The following is a 7,254-nucleotide window of genomic DNA, read 5'->3' as shown; positions in this document are numbered from 1 at the left end:
ATAAAATGCAGGCAATAGGACTTGCTCTATTTTCTTCCCAGGCATACTGTTAAGATCATCAAAGTGACCCTCATCAGCTTTTAAGCTGGTCAACTGTGGCCACAGATATTAGTTACCTATGGATTTTGCCATAGCTAATGGGAGTGGTAGCAGCCAGGAAGAGACAAGGGAAAGGGACCTGGTGGCTGGTAAACTGAAGGTGGGGCTTAGAGAGAACAAACCAAGTTCAAGTGTCTCAAGATACATCTGTCTTTTCCACTGTCCTCAAAATTTGTCTTGGATGTCCAGCACATAGTAGGAACTGAGTGTCTTGCACAGAGGAGGTCCATAGTAGAACTTAGTTAAAAATTGGTCACACTGGACCTCCCTGTTGTTCCAGTGGTTAAAGAATCTTACAGCCAATACAGGAGACACGAGTTCGATCCCTGGTCCAGGAAGACTCCACATGCTATGAGGCAACTAAGCCCAACTAGCCCACATGCCCTAGAGCCAGTGCTCTGCAACAAGAGAAGTCACTGCGATGAGAAGTCACCGCGATGAGAAGCCCTCACCCTGTAACCAGAGAGTAGCCCTGGCTCATTGCAACCAGAGAAAACCTGCATGCAGTAAGGAAGACCCAGTGTAGTCAAAAAGAAATATATTTTTAAAAACAGAAAAAAGAACTTGTCACATTGATTCTCATCTTACATATGATAATGATTATGATGCTATCAACACTGGTTAGGTGCCTACTGTACGGTAGGCACTCTGAAAAGCTAAAGTGTTAGTTGTTCAGTCATGTCTGACTCTTTAAGATCCCACAGATTGTTAGCCTATATGCATGCTATCTGTAGCCCACCTCTAAGGTCGCAAGTGGTATCTTTTGATCAGGAGAAAATACACAGGACAAAATTAAGCTCGGGGAGGTTAAGTGACCCACCCACCATCACAGAGCTGGCCAGTACAGAGTCCCATCTGCCTCCAGATGGTTCTGCATCCAGAACCTATCTTCTTCCCTCAGAGTCTGGGCCAAGCTGTCAATTTTAAGTTCCCAGATTGGCAGGCATCTTACACTTGAAAGTGATCACTGGCTCTTCAGCTTTTCACAGGTCAATCCTTTTGTGGCCTTGGACAGCACTCTCACAGGCTGTGGAGCTGTCTCCTTGATCCCTTATCCAGGGCACACACGTCTTCCAAAGAACCCTGGCATGGTGAGAGGCCTGGACTTGGGTCTGCAATGAAGAAGGAGTGAAGGGGTCCTCCCCGAGGGCCTCATAATTGCTGCTCTTCGGCACACTGGCAGCCCTGGGAATCTCTTTGACCTCTGAAAGTCTCAGCCCCCACCCCTTGCAGATAAATGGCTTACCACCAGGGTGGTTTGCATCTCTCCAAACCAGGCCACTGCAGCAGCCCCTTGCTGTGGAGTGCCCCCACACGCGCCAAGATCTGCTCCAGTGAGACAAAACGGAACAAAGATAGGGCCATGGAGGCAGATTTGTGTTTTAAAGAGGAGCTGGACTCACTGTTCACAGTTAGAAATGGCCGAGTTTGGGGCCCAGGAGAAGGAGACCTGTGGCTTTTCCCAGCAGGAGGCTTATAACAATATTTAGTGGGTGGTTGTGTTTTCTTTGTCTGTAAAGAACGAAGTGAAGAATTATCGTTCCATCTCTAGAAGGCACATGTGTTGTTCAGAAAGGCTTTATTATTTCTGCAACCAAAGCTTGCCACCAGCCTAGAGGCATCTGAGGACTGTCTCCAGCAATCCAGGTCACAGACCTCTCTGTTGTCACCAAAGTCCCCAAGGACATCTCACCATTGTAGAGGCTGCCCGGAGGCACCTGCAGGCATGGAAACAAGATGGTTGGCTGGAAGAAATGCCTCGACAGCCAGCCAGTGTTTTTTCTTACTTTGAACACCAAGACTGTTTTTCTTAGAGTTTCAAAAGGGTGTTAGCTCATATATATATAAATCAGTCAACAAGTGTTGGATCTAACAGCGTTCTGAGCGCATGCAGAGATAAGGATCTTGGTCCCTGTACAGGTGACGTGTTCCTGACAGGTAAAATGGGCTTCTCAGTTCTACGTGTATGCTCAGTCGCTCCATTATGTCAACTCTTTTGTGACCCCATAGACTGTAGCCAGCCAGGCTCCTCTGTCCATGGGATTTCCCAGGCAAGAATATTAGAGTGGGCTTCCACTTCCTACTCCAGGGGATCTTCCTGACCTAGGGATTGAACCCCAGTCTCTTACGTTGCAGACGGATTCTTTACTACTGAGCCACCAGGGAAGCCCCAGAATACATTAGGAGCTCCCTAAGTGCTGAAGTGGTGAGAACGTATTACTTCTTTGCTTTATTTTCTACTTGACCCACAGACTTCTTGCAATTTCCCAGCTTGACACATCTCTTTCTGGTCCATAATTTCATGCCTTCTGCCTAAAATCTCTCTCCCCTTTCTCCACTAAGCAAATTCCCATTCCCCCTTCAAGCCCTAGCTCAATATCGCCTTTTCTGTGAAGTCTTTCATTGTCCTCTCCATAGAGCTAGCATCTTCCATGCAGGGTCCCACAGGAAGTTCTCCAGCCTTCTAAAAAAGCATTTATCATAGGTTACAATTACTTGATTATATGTCCTTTTCTTTCATTAGCTTGAGGGTTAGGCCATGTTGAAATTGCCTCTGAGCCCAGAATGTCCATATCAAACACAGAGAAACCATGTATGGTATCTTGTCTTCACAGAAATATTCCATAATCACACTCATTTCTTTTTCATTTAAAAATAGCATACTCAACTCCTGTATCCTGAGAGCATAGGGTACTTTTTAGGTTGCTGATACCAAGAAACAGGTGCACAGGAAATTGTCACAGAGTGAGTGGCAGTTGCAGGCTTTATGGCAGAAATATATCTCAATATCAATAGTAAATTGACCTTTTGACTCATACTTGGCCCTTTGGTGAGCTTGATACAGCAGATTAATTTTTCCGTGACTCAATGTCTAGACATTTGGAGACAGTTCGTTTAGCCAGCATCAGGGTCCCACCTGAGGCCTCTGTTCTTGACCTGATAAGTCCCATGTTCCTGTCAAGGACTCACAAGAATACAAGGAGCTTTTGCTCATCAAATTTGCAGATGACAAGACAGTCATGGGGATGGTGATTATGTCCGATGAGAGAAACAGGATCCAAAGTGATCGCAATAAGCTGGAACAAAGGGTCAGCTCATTGAACTGAGATTAATCCCGTGTCCAGGAACCAGCTGCACAGGGACTGAAGCTGGCAGGGGTGTGACTCTGCAGAAGTGTGTGGGGGCAGTGGCTGGTTTACTAGGGAGTGGTGTGGCTATTAAGAATGGAAGCTGACTATGCATTATAAAAAGTAGGGGGGCTTCACTGGTCACTCAGATGGTAAAGAATCCACCTGCAATGCAGGAGACCTGGGTTCCATCCCTGGGTTGGAAAGCTCCCCTAGAAGAGGGCATGGCAAACTATTGTTGCCTGGAGAATCCCCATGGACAGAGGAGCCTGGCAGGCTACAGTCCGTGGGGTCACAAAGAGTCGGACACAACTGAGCGACTAAGCACAACACAGCACAACTAAGCCCCAGCACCACAACTGCTGAGCCTGTGCTCTAGAGCCTGGGAGCTGCAACCACTGAAGCCCTTGTGCCTTAGAGCCACGAGAAGCTTGTGCACTGCAGTGAAGAGTAGCCCCTGCTCATCGCCACTAGAGAAAACCCATGCAGCAACAAAGACCCAGCACAGCCCCAAATAAATACATAACATTGTTTTAAAAACTAAGGGTTCTCGAAGGCAGGAGGTGATGGTTCTGCTGCACTAGTCTCCAGTCTGACAGCACCTGGAGGTCATGCTCGTTTCTGCTCCCCACCCTTTAGTGCAGTGTTGACAAACTGATCCATGTTCCAAGAAAAGTGATCTGATATTAAGGGCTCTGATATCTGAGAACCTGGGGGAATGTCATCCTGTAGAACAGGGGCTGAAGAAGGAACACCTTTGCAAATATCCAATTTATCACATTGCAGAGTGATTTTGTAAGGCTAACGCACAGAAGAAACATTCACTGTAAAGGTGCCAGCCAGATATATTTCTATTCTAGTAAGAGAGAATATTCTAGTAAGTCAGCACTTACTAGAGCTGCCCTGGGATGCTGGAAGCTCTCTTTTTCTTGAATTATTTGTCAGGAGTATTATGGGAGGGATTACAATGTTGGAGAGAGGTACCAACTTCTGGGTCCTTGAGAGGCTGAAATTCCAAATTATACTTGTTTTCCTGTTGTTTCAATGCCCTGAATTTCTGCAGGCTATCTCAGCTCAAGGGGAGGGGTGGGCAGAGGACAAGTGGTGTTATTAGAGATGCAAGCTATGGTGTATCTAGCCTGCCAAGGACAGATCACTGACCTTGAAGGAAAGTCCTGTCCCTCTGTTCTCTTGGTGCTTGGGGTAAGGGCTTTCTGTAAGGCTCCTCTTTTCTTCACGCACATACACTCAATCCTGAGGCAGGCCCAGCGGAATCTTAATCCGCAAAATATTGAGCCCAAGTTCCCTAGCTGGGACCACTCCAATAACTGGTGTGTGTGTTAGTTGTTCAGTCATATCTGACTCTTTGCAGTCCCATGGGCTGTAGCTCTCTAGGCTCCCCTGTCCATGGGACTCTCTCAGTAGCCATTTCCTCCTCCAGGGGATCTTACCAACCCAGGGATCCAATCCAGGTCTCCTGCATTGAAGCGGATTCTTTACCATCTGAACCACCAGGGGAGCTCTTTGATAACTAGGTTACTTGGGTTTTAAATCCATAAATTTCACTCACACACCCAGTGGTAAATCCCTGGAGGGTGGGGCTGTATCTGTGATTATGTTAAGCTCCTCCGTCATTATCATAACGGTTAGATGTGCAGACAGACTTGGATTCAAATTCCAAGCCTTTACTAGCTGTGTGAATCCGCTAGGAACCATAGGAGCCTCTCGAAGGTTCAGTATCCCTGTCTGTAAAATGGGGGTAATAACATCACCCAGTCATCAGTTGGAGGAATTAAATAAGATGTGTACATGCAGAATTTAGCAAAATGGTAACTCATGGTAAGTACTCAACATACTAACCACAGTGACTATACTATGACTACAAGATTGAATAGCGTAACTTCTGGGTTTTTCCTGGCCTCTGCATCTATCCCCACCCAGGCCCTGTGTCCTTCCCTTTGGGTTCTACCTGGGACTATTGTTTGGAGCATTCCTGCTTCCTCCTGGGGAACCGCACCTTTTGAAGGAGTAGCCATTGTCCCCGCATCCCTTCCTTCCTCATGGCACACCACTCTCATTTTCCTCCCACGCAAAATCATTCCAATTGTAACTTTCAGATTGCTCTTATTTCAGGGGGAACGCTATTTTGCCTATGTCTTGCATTTTAACAACTTTCATTGCTATTGCTCATGTTAATTTGTTTAATAACATATTTTAAACTAATCCCCTGTAATAAAAGGATTTCATTACTTATGGAGACGATTGCGTAATGCGGTGAGTTTTGTTAGTTACACTCTTCAGATGAAGCCTACCAGAGTCAAAACTTTTGCTAACTCTGTAAGTTTTGGTGATGAGTGTTGCCCAGGGAATCTGAGATGGAGATATCCATGGCAGGGATGGGTCCTCTGGATACAAAAGAGTAGAGTTTGGGTCTGTAGAGACTTGGTTGCAGAGGGTGGAAGAATCCCTATCTCATGGCTGGTTGATGACCCTGAGCAGGAATTATTGTTTAGCTGCTAAGTCATGTCTGACTCTTTTGCCACCTCAATGGACTGTAGCCTGCCGGGCTCCTTTGTCCATGGGATTTCCCAGGCATGAATACATTTCCTTCTCCAGGGGATATTCCCGACCCAGGGATTGAACCCAAGTCTCTTGCTTGGCAGGTGGATTCTTTACCACTGAGCAACTTGGGAAGCCCAGCCTTAATGAAGACAAAATGTCACAGTGAGTGAGGGGCTCCTATGGTGGGGACAGACCAGGGCTTACGGATCCCACCTAACCCCACCCACTGGCAATGATGATCACAACATCCAGTTTGTTACTATGTGTATCACATCACACTTGATTACCTAACAGATCCAAGGGATGATGCCTTATTCATCTTTGTATTCCCGCTATCTAACTGGACCGGACACAAACAAGGTGCTTGGTAAACTGAAATAAATCCTTCTCCCCCTACATTTTCCCCCCAGGTGCTCTCTCCTAAATGCACATGTCTTCAACAGCCACCACTGAGCAGATGACAGAAACTTCTGTCTCTTACCCTTCACCTTTAGGGATCTATCTATGTCTCCAAGGACCCACTAATTTTCACCACGGGGCTGTGTCACATTCACTTTCAACTTAATTTGTCTAAAGTTAGACTTATCACCTGGTGCTTTGCATGTGGTACTTATTGCAGTGAATGGCTCCACTGGTACCACTGCACACTCAGTTGAGAACACAGGAGATCTTGATATCTCTCCACCTTCAGTTCAGTTCAGTTGCTCAGTCATGTCTGACTCTTTGCGACCTCATGAATCGCAGCACGCCAGGCCTCCCTGTCCATCACCAACTCCCGGAGTTCACTCAAACTCACGTCCATCGAGTCAGTGATGCCATCCAGCCATCTCATCCTCTGTCGTCCCCTTCTCCTCCTGCCCCCAATCCCTCCCAGCATCAGAGTCTTTTCCAATGAGTCAACTCTTTGCATGGGGTGGCCAAAGTACTGGAGTTTCAGCTTTAGCATCATTCCTTTCAAAGAAATCCCAGGGCTGATCTCCTTCAGAATGGACTGGTTGGATCTCCTTGCAGTCCAAGGGACTCTCAAGAGTCTTCTCCAACACCACAGTTAAAAAGCATCAATTCTTTGGTGCTCAGCTTTCTTCACAGTCCAACTCTCACATACATACATGACCGCTGGAAAAACCATAGCCTTGACTAAATGGATCTTTGTTGGCAAAGTAATGTCTCTGCTTTTGAATATGCTATCTAGGTTGGTCATAACTTTCCTTCCAAGGAGTAAGCGTCTTTTAATTTCATGGCTGCAGTCACCATCTGCAGTGATTTTGAAGCCCCCCAAAATAAAGTCTGACACTGTTTCCACTGTTTCCTCATCTATTTCCCATGAAGTGATGGGACCAGATGCCATGATCTTCGTTTTCTGAATGTTGAGCTTCAGGCCAACTTTTTCACTCTCCTCTTTCACTTTCATCAAGAGGCTTTTTAGTTCCTCACCTTAGCAGTGATCTAATCAATCACAGAGTTT

General features: G+C 46.3%; 1 protein-coding gene across 1 annotated transcript in view; it reads right to left on the bottom strand.

Moving 5' to 3' along the window:
- Positions 1–7,254, bottom strand: part of ASIC2 (acid sensing ion channel subunit 2) — a 1,206,384-nt gene that overhangs the window by 415,438 nt on the left and 783,692 nt on the right.

The sequence above is a fragment of the Bos taurus genome, chromosome 19 (genome assembly GCF_002263795.3).
Source record: "Bos taurus isolate L1 Dominette 01449 registration number 42190680 breed Hereford chromosome 19, ARS-UCD2.0, whole genome shotgun sequence".
NCBI lineage: Eukaryota > Metazoa > Chordata > Mammalia > Artiodactyla > Bovidae > Bos > Bos taurus.
The sequence above is the reverse complement of the archived record's forward strand: the minus strand, read 5'-3'. Positions and strand labels throughout refer to the sequence as shown.